Source organism: Lonchura striata, chromosome 1 (assembly GCF_050655825.1).
Source record: "Lonchura striata isolate lonStrDom1 chromosome 1, ASM5065582v1, whole genome shotgun sequence".
Lineage (NCBI taxonomy): Eukaryota > Metazoa > Chordata > Aves > Passeriformes > Estrildidae > Lonchura > Lonchura striata.
Window position 1 is genome coordinate 109,015,364 of NC_140703.1, and position 14,853 is coordinate 109,030,216.

General features: G+C 38.5%; 1 protein-coding gene across 15 annotated transcripts in view; it reads right to left on the reverse strand.

Annotated features, from left to right (window-relative positions):
* DMD (dystrophin) overlaps positions 1–14,853 on the reverse strand; it is a 1,148,985-nt gene that overhangs the window by 960,410 nt on the left and 173,722 nt on the right. The window lies entirely within an intron of this gene.

Below are 14,853 nucleotides of genomic sequence, written 5' to 3' on the forward strand. Positions count from 1 at the left end.
CTATTGATGTGATTTTAGGCTTTTCTTAATTCGTAATTAACTATGGACTAGTTTTAAGTAAAAGGACAGCATCCTATATTCAAATAATTTCTCTCTTACATTATTTTATATTACACAAAATATACACATGTCCACACTATATTAAATTCTGTGTGGAATTATTTAAATTCTCTAAAGATGCCTAAACAAACTCCAATATTGGTCAGGGAAATCATGAGAGGCAAAGTTAAGCTGAGTTAAGTAGCATGCTTATACAATATTGAGAATAACACATTTGTGACATAGTTCTTGAAACCACTCCTCAAATTTTGGATGAAGCCTGTATTTGTTAACAAGAAAAGGGTGAATCCATGATTATCAAATGCATATTTGAATCAGTTCCTGACTGAGCTACACACAACCTCAGTGCAAATCTTCTGCAAGTTTGATGTTCTAAATCAGGAAGATTGTTAAGCTGCAAGTACCTTTTGAGTCATTTGTAGGGCAGATAGAAAAAAGGGAAAAGTGCTTTTATCTTAGATTCAGAATGCTCTATATTATCAAAATATGTAATAGAGAATGGATTAGTGAGAGGAAAAATGGCAAAAGAAATTCTATACCATGGATATTGCAGAATCAAATTGCACAGAACAATTGTTGGCTGAGATGCCTCCAGAAGTCATCTCTAAAGACCTGAGTGTGAACAGTTCTTCAAGGCATGGCAAACTCTGAAGTGGGCTGGAAAGGCCAGTGAGCCTCATGCTCTAGCAGCTATACTGAATGGAAAAGTTATCAGCCAAGGGTATATTTGCAGATTATCACAACATCACATTCCCAGCAGACTTGGAGGCTCTCAAGAGTATAAAGGGACTACAGTGCAGTTTTAAGGACCTAATGGGAGGAAAATAATAGCAATTTTGAACAGGCAGTGAGATCACTTCCTCTACAAGCTTCAAGACAAGGAGAGAGAATCATCACAGACGCTCTCCACAGTATGACTTAAAGTTGTTATCAAATGTCTGAACACAGGATTGTTGTACTCAGCTTAGGCACATGAATAAACTAGAAAAGCTGCACTGAATGAAGTTTAACAGTAAATGGCCAAGTGAAAAGTCTTGTAAGCTTATAAATACTGCATAGAATTTTAACACTAAAGGTAGTATACATTAAAAATGAAAGCCATACTGAATTTTCCACTTTCTCTAGGAAAATACACCATATAATGTTTTCAAAACACTGGGAAATCCAAGCATTTTTTCCCTAATATCTTCTCGCACTTGAGAATGCACATTGGGTATATAGGAGAAATTTCTATTTTTCTCTATCACCTGTTTCTTCAGTATCCAAGTAAATAGCAAAAAGGAACACTGAAAACACAGTAAAAGAAATTGAAGATTCCTAAGAAAAAGAGATAGGAGTTTTTGTCAAGGATCAAAAGGGGATTAAATCTATATGGTCAGTTAAGGAATTATTCTGGGAGAAGAGATTTACTGTAAAACAAAATTGGCTCACAGTTGAAGACACTGGAAAGTCTGCAAAGCCAATACTGAGGAGTCTTTCCCACCCCATTATGAGAAATACTTTGCTTATTTTTCTTGGCTCAAAGAATGAGCTATACCATAAATTTGTGTTCTTATGAGATAAATGGTAGAATAATATAGATGGCAAGAGTCATTTTAGCAATATTATCAATTAGCAATTTTAGCAATATTATCAATCATGGAAATAAAATAAACAGTAACTCCTGTTTGTTGCCTGATGATTAAAAGTCCATCAGAGAGGATCTTTTTCTGTTTTGTTCCCTTGTGGTGTTAGTTTTTCAAAAGCAGAAAGGGAATAAGATCCTTTCAGACAGGGTGAAGGGATTAGTGTATCATGCTGGTGATTCAGGATCAAAACTGGCATTGTAACTGCTGGGACATTTCTTAGCAGTAATGAGGAGGCTGTCTGAAAAAGGAAGAGAGGGATTCAATATCAGTAGTCACAGTAAACCATGTTACTACTTCAAAAGCTCCAGTTCCTGACAATAAAGAGAGAGAGAGAAGAAAGACACTTAGCAGGGCAGTTAACAGCAGTCCCAAAACATGTGGGCAAAGGAAGCCAAGCCCAGTTCAATTTGCTTATTTTTTGTGCCAAGCCATAACAGGCCCCATAACCTTTTTATTCAAAATATGTAAAAATTGAATCTAATTTTTTTACAGGGAAGTGGGAGGAGGAGGGCAAAAGGACAATAATGACAAAATAATTGGCAAAAGAGGGCCAGTGCCCTGAAGTTGGCAAAGCAGTTTATGGGCAAGACGACTCAAACAATGGATAATGGGAGCAGTCCTGAAGCACCTCCAGCAGCTTTGGCCCCACAGAGCTGAGACATTCCTTCTCCCTCCCTCAAGCCTCCAGTGAATAGATCTCTGTTTCAGAAGTGTGTGGGCCTCTCAGGCTGTGTCCTCAGCCCCAGTCTGAGCAGCAGCCTTCCCTCTGGGATTTTCAGCCTTTGGTGCATGGGGTGGATGTGCCCAACCCCACAGAGACCCAAAGGTAATACCTGGAAGAGCACCAGTGCTGGAGACTGAGCTTCAGTGAGAACAAACGAGACCATAGCAAGTCCTTCCTGACCACAAATGAAGCTCAAGTTGAAGATGTATAATACAGATATTCCAGTGTGAGGTCTAAATTAACTTAGTCTGTGATTAATTGAACCCATCACAATTTAGCGTAATCTGTAATTTATACCATGCTGCATAAGCAAGCATGTGGTTTATTGTACACAAAGAACAAGATGATTTAGATTATAAGGGGATGGGGTGAAGTGACATACAGAAGACCTGTCAGGGAGGGAAAGGGAGGAGAACTAGAAAGGGCTCTGAGTGAGAGACCTGTGCTTTCTCATCCTTGTTACCATACTCCCTTTTGTGAAAGCTGTAACTCCAGCAGCATGGTCTTGCAAATCTACCTGCCAACCAGCCTGAGTAGACATGGTGACACAAAGATACAAATGAGAAGTAAAGAGAGTTAAAATGAACTCCCAGATCTGTTACTCCTGCTCGTATTTCTATAGGGTTTTCTTCACCTTACATTCTCATGCAAACTCTTCACTGGCATGCATTATATTGGCAGAGCTCTGTGGCTGAAATGCATCTCAGATCTTTCCTCCAAACCTCTCTGGCTGTGTTCTGGATGACTTCTCTCCCTTTGCCCTACATCCCCACATGTTTGAAGTTCAGCTTCAAACAACCCTCCTGATTCTGCTTTTTTCATCAGTTCCTACTGTCCCCAACATCCCCTGCTTCTCAGGGATGCTACACTTACTGTGGTATTTGTATCATCAAAGGAAAACCTCATAAATAATTTGTAAATATACAAATGCATTTATTTTATTGCAAATATCAGAAGATATGAATGCATGAATAATTAACCATACAAACTGAACGTGCAAGTTGCCCCACTAGTGTTTGAATTGCATTGAAAGCCAGCTCTGTCCTCCTGGCCTCCATAAAGAAATCTTGAGGCAGGAAGATTCTGGTCATAAGGAAAACTGGGATACTGACAGCATTAGTCACAGAAACAAAGGGATTCACTGATTTTTCTGGTGCAGTTCTGACTGGGTTGCAGCACTGACATTTTTGTCTGTTAAAAATGATGATATTATTATCAGTCAGGGCCCCGTAAGAGGGTTACTCTGCGTGAAGTCAGGCTTGAGTGTTACACTTAATCTGCAGTTACATTTTAAATTGCATTTATATTATAGCCTAATTGAAGTGTGCATGCGATTTCCCACAAATACTACTTTCAGCTGTTATACCATATCAATAATAATTAGAACGATTTATAATTCATTCCACTCAGATCATGTGTGATATGCTTCAGAATAACTAGATCTTTCAACAACAGCTGTAATAGCTAATAACTGTCACTACCATCACATGAGATGCTTGAAGCTTCATAAACTCACCTCTAGGATTCTTTCCTGCAATGTCTTTGATCATTTTCAGCTATGATTGCAGCCCTGGCTATACCATGACAACTTCTCTTTTCATACAGAAAATACATCCTTGCTCTCTTCTGCCAACCTAATTTCAGTATTAAAATTCATTGACTAAAAACTAACCAGATTTTTGTTTACAGTGATTACAAATTCATAATCCCATCTGGGCCTCAGAATTTTGCACAGCACATTGGCAATTAATAGCCAATTAATGCTTGTAGACCCACTGATTGTATTACACATCTAAAAAGCAGGCTGCTGACATATTCATTTATATTTCACAGCACACTGCAGGCTATATGGTACAAGGAGTACATTAAAAACTCAGAGCATTCCAGACTCAGGTACAACAACTCCCCAGGAACACATTCTCACCAAAACAGCCAAACAACCAAAAAACACCATAAAACCCCCAAAAAATCAACTCCACAACCATAATACAAAACTAAAACAAAAAGATCATTGGAAAAAAAAAATCAGGGTTTTTTACTGTGTAGAAAACACAAAACTAAATCATCAAAGATAAAATGTAATGCCTGCTATTTCTTTGGAAAAGGACTCAGGCAATTTCAGAGAGGTGTGCTGCTTCTATGTGAGAAAGAAATAGTGGATTTCCAAAAGTGATTTCCCATGGCTGGTCACAGCTGTAGGTTTAGCTGCAGACCAAAAAACAGGCTTCAGTGGACGCAAGTTACAATACAAAGCATTACAATAAAACAAAACAGAGAGGATGCAAATTTCTTTGATCTAAAACTGAAACAAAATATAACTTTCAAAGAAGTGATACTGACTTAAGGAATCCTGGAAACTGTGACATGCACAATACATTTTCTTTCTGGCTCAAAAACTTTCTGTCTTAATGAAAAGCTGTTATATAAAAGTACATCTTACAAGTTTCCAAAAAGAGTCCTCAGGTTTCTAATAGGTTCCCAACTGGGAGCCTTTCCCATTGGAATGGAACATGATGTGCTGCTTAAGAGCTCAAAAGGCAGCTAATTCTTTGCTGCACTTTAACAAATTAATATAACATTAAAAATAGGGATTATATCTCAGGTGACATGAATGAATATACCCTAAAAAAATAATCAACATCTCTTATTAGTTATTAAAAACACTGATTGCTTCTTGTTACTAGAAAATAATCAGGAAGCATACTGAATTTGCTATAATAACAGAAGATAACAACATAAATTACCCAAACATAAGACAGATACAGAGAAAAATGGAATAAACAGAATTTATATTCATCCTAGATTAAAGTGGCAAAGTTAACCACAGTACTTTTATGAGAGACACATTGACTGTACAGTCAATAACAGCATTCATTTGGAAGGCAACAAGTATTTTAAAGAGCTTACATTTATTCCTTTGATTTTGTATTAAAGACATCAAAAATAAAATCTCAACATGTTCAAATCTATATAAACTAAATGTCTCTCAGGCTTTTTAAAAAAATTTTGCACTCAGAGTAAGTTTGCAACAAGTCTCTAAAATAATAACCATATATTCAGAGAATCCAAATTAAATTAAAGTACTACCTTAGACACTTTGCTAACTTCTAATTTTTAAATAGCTTTCAAAAATATGCTGATACTACTGCAGGTGTTTGCTGCATATATTTAAGGAGTGTTTAACTTGAATAACTTTAAAAAATAATGGACATTCTAAACTACATATTAATTTAACTAGATTGGCTTTCAAGTAAACGGATGTTCTGATAGCTAGAATTCCGATGAATACATCCTGAAAGACTAAATTGATTTGCAGCTAGTTTATAATATGGGGGCACAGGCAAATATGGACAGTTTTGATGTTTTGTGTGCACACCCTGCAAAAACCTGGCATCAACAGAGCATGAAAGATCCCAAATCTCTCTTTAAAGCCACGTTCCACACTAGTCAGATAGGCTGCTGGCAGACAAAAGCACTGAAAGAGCTGGTCAGAGTCACTGCAAGGTGACTATTGATTATTTGAGAGAGGCCTTTGTGATTGTGGAAGGCTCTGGAGGAAGAGGAAGAAAGTAAATGACATTTATTTCTAAATAAAGCAAAGAATATTTGGGGAACCTGGGAAAGCAATGAAGCAAATCCTCCGAAAATCCTGCAAATCATCCTTGAAATCATGTCCTAGCATACGAAAGAAAAGAAAAGGAGCTGACTGGGAGTGTAGACAGCATGGTTTTACAAAGGAAAGTGAAGAGATGACTGGCTCAATGAGGGGGGTATGGCACTTGATGCTGTTTATCCTGACTTCAGTAAGACTTTTATCACTGTCTCCTATAACATTTTCATTTAAAAAATCCTGGTTTGGGGGATTAGTAATGGACTAAGTGGCCAGTGGGGTGTATTGAAAACTAGCAAACTGCTGGGCTCAGTTTTGGAGCTGGTTGTAAAAAATCTGTCCAAGAATCTGACAGGAGCCTTGTGCAGCTCAGGAAGAGGAAATACAAAGTCCTGCACAGAGGGAGGAACCACTACATGGGCCAGTAGAAACTGGGGAACAAACAGCTGGAAAACAGCTTTCCAGAAATGGTTTTGGTGGACACGAAGTTGGGCATGAGCCAGCAATGTGCCCTTGCAGCACGGAAGGCAAATGTTATCCTAGTTTGCATCAGGCAGACTGTTTCCAGCAGGATAAGGGAGATGATCCTTCCTCTCTGCTGAACCTTGGTCAGACAAAATTGGAACCCTGACTCCAGTGCTGGGCTCCCCAGTAGGATGCACTGGAGTGAATCCATCGAAAGGACACAAAGAAAGGGTGAAGTGATTGGACCACCTTTCAGATGAGCAAAGGCTGAGCAAGCTGGGACTGCTCAGCTGAGAGCTGTGAAGGTTCAGGGGGATTTTATCAGTAACTAAATATTGGATGGGAGGGAACAGAGCAGACAGACTCTTTGGTGCTCACTGGCAGAACGAGAGACAATAGGCATAAACTGAAATAGAGGAAATTCAATAGATACTTAAGAAGCAAAATAGATTTTTGTGAGAATAGTCAGTTGCTTGGACAGGCTGTGAAGTCTCCATCCTTGGAGATATTTAAAACCCAAGTTGACATTACCCCAAGCAACCTGCACTCACTGACCCTGCTCTGAGCAGGTAATTAGAGTAGATGATCTCCAGAGGCATCTTCCAGCCTCGGCTGCTCTGCGAGTCTGTGAAATATCATCAGTTTACAGGCTGAGCAACAGTTTCTGGAAGCACTCCAAGACAGACACAACACCTCTTAGGAACTAATAATCCATCAAAAAAAGCCTCCAAAGATTGACTTATTGCACCTGGAAAAAATTAATTCCTTGGTTACTATTTAAGGCTAAGACATTTTTCACTTTCTAGATAAGAATTTAACAGATAAGAAGCAAATAACCTTGGTGCCTACAGTTGGCAGGTTTAGGAAAAAAAGAACCTCTGTCCACATTTTGAACAAGTCCTTGTTCAAATCACATCCTTCCTTCATTTAGGGGGGGATTATTGGTCAAGTAAACTTTGCTTCACATTTGCCTGCAACATGTCAAGTGCAAAATGAATCAATTCAGCAGTAGCAGCAGCTGCAAGGAGTTGGCAAAACGACTGTTAAATCAGCTTAAGATAACATGCAATAATTAGCAAGCCTTCTTGGTGGAGGAAAGGGCTTATTTAAAGTAACTAAAGCAGTACAGCAATGGATGTGGATGACTCAGAGAAATGGAAAAACAGCAAATGGACTAAAGAGAAAATAAGAGAGCTGACAACAGTATTCGTGGAAAGAGTTTGGGCTTCACAATTCAGCTACTATTCCCCAAGAAAAATAGGTTTGTCCTTACAAGATGAACGGGTGAATGTTCACTGTCATCCAGTTTCTTTCAAAAGAAACATAAAATGTTTCCAATTATGGTTTTTAGCTGTAACAGTTGAAAAACATTATTAAGTTAGCAACTGTGCTAAACCCAGCAGTAATTCTGAATTGATTCTGTAAAGACATGCCTTTTTTTTGAACAGGAAATAGAGATGGACAACATAATCCAATAGATTTCCTGTCCCAAGGCAAAAATGTGCCTCAACTTACATTCTCTGAAGCTTTACATCAATCAGGTAATCGGGACAGAAACACTACTTCACTGAGGATAACTTCTACTCCTAATTGAGGAATTTGATATAACTAAGTACAGGTTCTCCTTACATGCCCTCTAGAAAGCATCTTGATGCAAGCAACCTCTGTCAAATCTATGCTAGTATCACTGAGCCATCCTGTAGGCAAGGATATAGGTATCATGGAACTTTAAACAATTACAGGAAAAGAATTTCAGATTTATAATGATTTATTTAAAAATATAAATATGCTTATAGTGTTTTTTTTGTTTACAGTAAGTGTTTTTCATTCTACTGTTAGATATCTGCTCCTATAATCCACCCTTTATTTCACAGTTTTAATTTCCCTCCATGATTCTTGCTAGAGCTTTTAAAACTGATTTATTTAATTATTAGGAAGACCAGAAAGGTCAGAATGAAGCCTACAACACGCTTGTCCTTTACAGACTACTATAAAAGGAACTGTTCTCATGTTTTGGCGAGAAAACAAGAATTCGTTTTTGTGAGAAGTTACTTGGCTTCACCTTTGATTTCCATTCAACATCCAATGCAACCAAAACTTTCTCCTCTGTAAACAGAGTATAAGCAGAACAAACACTTTAATCTGGATCTTCTACATTTTTGGAGTGTGAGTAACCATCAGCCAACCAAACATTTATAAATGTGATCTTAGAATTTGGTGTAAAAATATACTGATCTCTATTTCCAGCATGGTTGGCAGGGCTTGGAAGGGTGGGGCAGGGAATAAAATATGTATTAAATCACATGATAAGAATAGGTCAACAGTAAATAAAGTCAAATTAATAAAATAAATACTGCTGTATTCCTGAAATCCAGTGCAAAATAATTTGAGGTTTCTTAAAATCTTCATTAAAAGCAGCACAAAAAAACACTAAACTGAGGGTTTTTTGAGTTAATAAGCCTGTACACATCATGTCCACAAGTCCACCACAGGTTTGTAACTTTTCAGTTTCCTCTTCCCCTTCATTTTGATGAGCAGGTGTCCTCATTAACTGGGCAGGATTGCTTCTGGCTAATCCCACCTGGATCTCTCTGCAGTGAGGAGAGCCTCTGTCCCTCTTGGTCCCCCCAGCCCAAACACAATTGCTTATGTTTTCCTTTCTTATTATTGATCAGCTTTAGAATGAATTAGAGAGCCAGGGAGGGCTGGGAACTCCTACTTTCTAAGCCCAGGAATGTGACAGGATAGCTTTATGTCTAACAGCATTTTCCCTGAATCAAGGAAATGGGAACAAACACTCCCAGTTATTGCTATCAACAGCATCAGACATTTACATCAGAACATGTCACAGAAAATCCACCACCCAGTAACTTCATGAGGTGCTCTTTTACACCTCCAACAATGCTAACTACTTAATGTTATTAATGTTTTGGAAAATACAGTGCTTGCATTAATTTTCCTCAATCTTAGCAACAGCTAGGAGGCTTTGTGGTTTGTTCAGAGTGAAATACTTCATGAAGAGTCTTTTCCAAACAAAAATTTTAAAATACTGGGGGGGGGGGGGGGGGGGGAGGGAACCAACACTGAGAAAATAAGGTGAAGGGTATTGAAGCATTTGTATGTGATGAGCAGGGAGAGGCTTAGGACAGATGAACAGAGACCTCAGATTTCTAAACTTCTTTGATATACATACCATTCACAGATTGCAAGCTGTGTCAAAGCAGTAATAGATTTCACTTCAGAAATGTTTCTTATGAGAAGGCTGTACCTGGTTAGGACCAATAAACAAGTTTTCCTCCTTTTCCTTTCCCCTTTCCCCTTTCCCTTTCCTTTCCTTTCCTTTCCTTTCCTTTCCTTTCCTTTCCTTTCCTTTCCTTTCCTTTCCTTTCCTTTCCTTTCCTTTCCTTTCCTTTCCTTTCCTTTCCTTTCCTTTCCTTTCCTTTCCTTTCCTTTCCTTTCCTTTCCTTTCCTTTCCTTTCCTTTCCTTTCCTTTCCTTTCCTTTCCTTTCCTTTCCTTTCCTTTCCTTTCCTTTCCTTTCCTTTCCTTTCCTTTCCTTTCCTTTCCTTTTCTTCCCCTCCCACCCCTCAGTTTTCTCCAGCCACTGCAGTCCATGACCTTCACAGGGAAATGCTTCTGCTCTGACAACAGGCTGCAAAACCTCCAAGGACTAGCAGTGATTTCTGGGAGAGAAAACTGTTGCCTCACTTACAATCCAATCAAAACCTGAATGTACCAAGTAAAAAATAAACCAAGGACATCATTATTCTGTTACATTGTGATTTGGCTTGCCTTCAAATTTCATACTCTGTATATCTGAAATAGCAGCAACACCTCCATTAGCTGGGCTTTTCAACACTTTAATCAAAGTATCTTTCAGAATAAAAAGGCAGAAATGTCCAATTCCAATCACCCTTTAAATTCCCTCAATTCCCTGTGCTACAGAGAATTAAAAGGCATACCTGAGGATAATTTCCTGTTCCAACCAGCATGCAGGCATGCAGATGCTCTGCCATGTAGGCAGGCACCAATTTTAGAGCATGGCAAGCCCTGGGGTGGTCGGACAGGGAGAATCTCCTGTGGGCATCCTGTGCTCATGGCCACGCTCCTGCACCCAGTGTAGCTGATTTCTCACATGGGATAACAACTTTCACACTTCATAAAAAATACAGGTTATGATGTGTCCAGCTGAACAATGCTGTAAACTTCATCCAGCATGCATTATCTTCTTTCCAAGTTTACATTAAAAATATCAGATGCTGGCATTTCTGTTTTTACTGGGCCACTTCTGAAGGCCAAGAGACACAGAGTTTTCTCAGACTTTATTGGCATCCATAGGAATGAACTGGTTTAAAGAAACAGGCACAAAAGATTTGATTAACCTGACTAAAACTCATCTTCTCTCTCATTCTGGGGTGCTTGCAATACCTCTAGGTCCCCAGAGTTCTTGCCAAAGATTTTAGCAAAGGCAAGCTAAGCAAAATGTGATATTCTGGATCAACATTTAGGTCATTTCTACACACTGAAGCCTTTTAAGCTTTTTTTTTTTTTTTTTCTTTTTTTAAGGAACCCTAAAATCCTTATGCTACTTCATAGAAAACTACTCTAGGGAAAAAAAAAACACACACGCCTTTAGGACTAACATACTTCTGTTATGATTTCTTTGAGGAAAATTTTACAACTGTATCTTCTTATTTTATTATCACTGGAATTATGCTACTTTCTTTCTGCTGAAGATAATAATCCCTTAAAAATTCTTTAAGAAAGAAATTAAGTATAAATCTGGCATGTTAACTGTTATCCTGTATGAACATATCCAAAATTATAAGAACATATGCTTCTGCTCACACAATACTATTTCTTTCTCCTACACATTCTCATAATATTTAAAAAACTATATTTGCTTTCCAGAATAAAAGACTGCATACAATTAAAAAAAAAACAACAGATAGATATGGATATTTCAAAAACACAGAATTAGAGAAAGGACCAAAAAATCTCTGAAATAGTATCAGCCTCATGATGTAAATAATATTCCATAATACGACTTGCAAGAAGAACCAAGAAAGTTTATGACTTTCTTAAAATGCAGCTTATCTGTCTCTCAGAACACATATTTTAAAATGTTCTGACTTGTTGCACATGTGGTAAGTAACCTGGAAGGGAAGTCTCCGTGGTCTCTGCAGCAAGTGCTCTGAACCCAAACAACTCCTTTGCTCCACGTGTTTTTCTGGGAAGATGAAGGATCTTGTTCCTCTGTGCAGCACAGTTGGCAAGATGCTCTGGAAAGCCACACTCCACTAACCATTATTCCTGCTTTCCACAAAGCTCAGTCTTTGATAAGGCACAATTATTTAAAATTCCCAGTGCTGTTGTGCTTCCCCTGACAGTGATATGGTATTACCACAAGTGCATATCCTGCGACAGCAATGTGATGTTACAAAGTTCCACTAAATTTATTAAGAAATCTTTATCCAGCAACTGCTATAACACAGTACAATGGTTATCCTCCTAAATGAGAATTAAGCTTTGGGGTAACATTTAATTGAAAATGTACTGTGAAAATCAACAAGTCAGCTCTTTCATATTGAGCTGCTTCATTCAAAATACCATTCAATATGATTTTGTCTCACAGTAATCCATGACAAAAATATATGAGTCTAATCCTGTTTCCTCTGGAGATCATTTAAAAACACTTAACCTCTTGGACAATTTGGTTTGAATAATTTCACATTATTAGTCAAATGGTTAACCTTTTTCTACAAATATGGTACCTTTTCAGTAATAAATAATGTGATCTTGTCAGCAACTTATTAGTAAAATAATTTACTTGTTTCCTTTTAAAAGTTTCTATTTTCACAGTATGTAGCATGCTCTTAGACTCACAGTCTTTGAATACATTCCCCTGATCAATAACTGCGTTGGAGGGATCTGTGGGCAGCTGTGATGCCCATGGGCAGCCAGAGGACCAAGGATGAGGGAGCAGACACCAAGGTAGGAGCAGACAGAACAAAGCACCCTCCTGCATGAGCTAGGGTGTGGCTTTCCAAGAAGCTCTCTCCTTACAGCCAAGATCCAAAGAAGTTTGCTGCCATGCTCCTCCTACCTGCCTGGGTTGTCTTGGGCCACAGCAGATCATGTGGCCCATCAGGAGGAGCCTGCCAGGCCAGCATTCCCCTGCAAGGCGTGTGTGTGTCACAGGGCTCCTTCTGCAGGAGCTTCTGCAGCCCCATTCCAGCTGCAGTGTGCCCCACACACCCTCTGTGAGCCTGTGCCCACCAGCCAGACTCACAGCCTGCCTTTGAGTCAGCCTCCTCCAAAAAGGATGCAGGGCACATCCTCTGGGTTGGGCACTGGTGCACAGCAGGGAATCTGACATCTGGGAATTCACTTCAGAAATTTCTGATCTGGGCTGAGGTGTGAACCTGGATGGACCCCGGCTGAGGAACATCCACGGCATCCTCTAAGAGACCCCTTGTGGCCACCGAATTTCACACAGGATTAATTTCTTTTCCATGCTGGATGATTAATTCTATTTTTAGTCAGTACTTTGTGCAAATCCAAGCAGAGAAAGAGGATGCCTGTGTGTGACTGCAAGCAGAATTTGGTTCCATGTCAAAATAAGGACACAGGATTATATCTGCTAGAAGGAAGAAATACAGCATATGATACTGAATCCCCTAGGGAGACTGACTTCTGAAATGAAGTTCTCAGTAATCTCATCTTAATTAAAACAAAATGAAATTTATGATATCTCATTTCCCCACCACTTTATTATTTAGGTGCCATTGTCAAAGACTCTGCAGAAATTGAGGAAGAGACAGCCGCTGCCCTAAGGAGTTTCCAGTCTGGCTCAGGAAGAAGTAAACACTGAACAGCTCAGGAAAGAAAGCAAAGCCCTTGGCAATGAATAAATACCTTTGTATTTTCACAAAGGTCATTCTCAGCTAAAGTGAGATGACACAGGGAGTGAAGAACCTGTCTTTACTGCTGTGGCACGGGGGAGAACAGAATACAAAATGGAAGAGGTGAGTGCAGAGGTGGATGAAGGGTTGAAGAGGGGCCCTCAAGAAAAGAGAAAGGATGGATTTCAAAAAAATACAAAGGTGTAAGTGACCACTGTCACCTTTAAGAGCATAAGGTTTTCATCCAATATAGAAAGAGAAGCAAAGGAAGCACAAACAACAAGTAGGAGATGTGACATGTCCTGAGTGAAGGCAGTGAACAAATTTTTTAACATTACTTTGGGCACACCTTGTCACAAAATGCAGATACAGTTTTTTCCATTTTTAATTAAATAAAGCTATAAAAACCCCCTTGAAAATATTATAGAAAATTATATAAAGAAAAATGTCATGGTCTTTAAAAAAGTGAGGACACAGATGAGGAAATCCATTCAGCTAAATAACTCTCAAGAAGTGCTAGGACATCACCCTTTCATTTTAGATATTGACACAGTTACATAACATAATTTTGCAAGTGATTTAATGGATCTTGTCATGAATGCTATTCATCTGCTAGATGCAACTCTGGTTTCTATTATATTTTACAAAACCTCTATCACAACTAATTTTTTTTTATTTCTTTCATCTACTAATCTCCTATGTTTCCAGAGTGAAATTACAACTTACAGAAGTAAATATCTTTCCCCCTTACTTAGCAAGCACCTGCCCAACTTTCCTTGCAGCACTATCTCTTCCCCAAGACTGAGGAAAAAATCTGGTCTAATATTTTGATTTCCCTTGGAAAGGGAGTATATAGAAAAGTGAAGAAAACAAATCATCCTTATTCCTCTCCAAAGAATCCTCTTGCTAGCCAGGACTAATGCCTCTCAGAAGAAACCCGAGACATTTCCTCTTTGCACCTGCACTCCAACATTTTCAGAGGTTAAGAAAACTTTCTCATAATTATTCAGTATGTGATAATTCTGATCTCCCTGTTCTATCTTACTTGAACTTCTAGACTGTGTCAATGAGTAAAAGGTGTTATTACTGAAGGAGTTCTCTAAACAGTACAAAACTGTCTGGAAAATATTTATTGCACAAAAAAATAAAGTTTGAGTCCATCTTTTAAAAAGTGAAAGCAAATATGGCACAAGACCACACCACACCTTGAAATTTTCTGTTTTAAGCTTCCTTCCTGTCACACATATAAAAATTTAATCTTATTTTGAGACTGTCTTCATCCCATGGACTATGCAGTCCACTATATGCTATGGGGATAAATGACAACATGTATGTATTTCCCTGCCTTTTATGATCAGAAAATAGAGAAAAACAAAAATTCTCTTATTATAAAGATAGAGGATTAAGCTGAAAGTGGAAGAGCCAAAATACATTATAAAACAGGGGGCAGAGACCACAGTCTA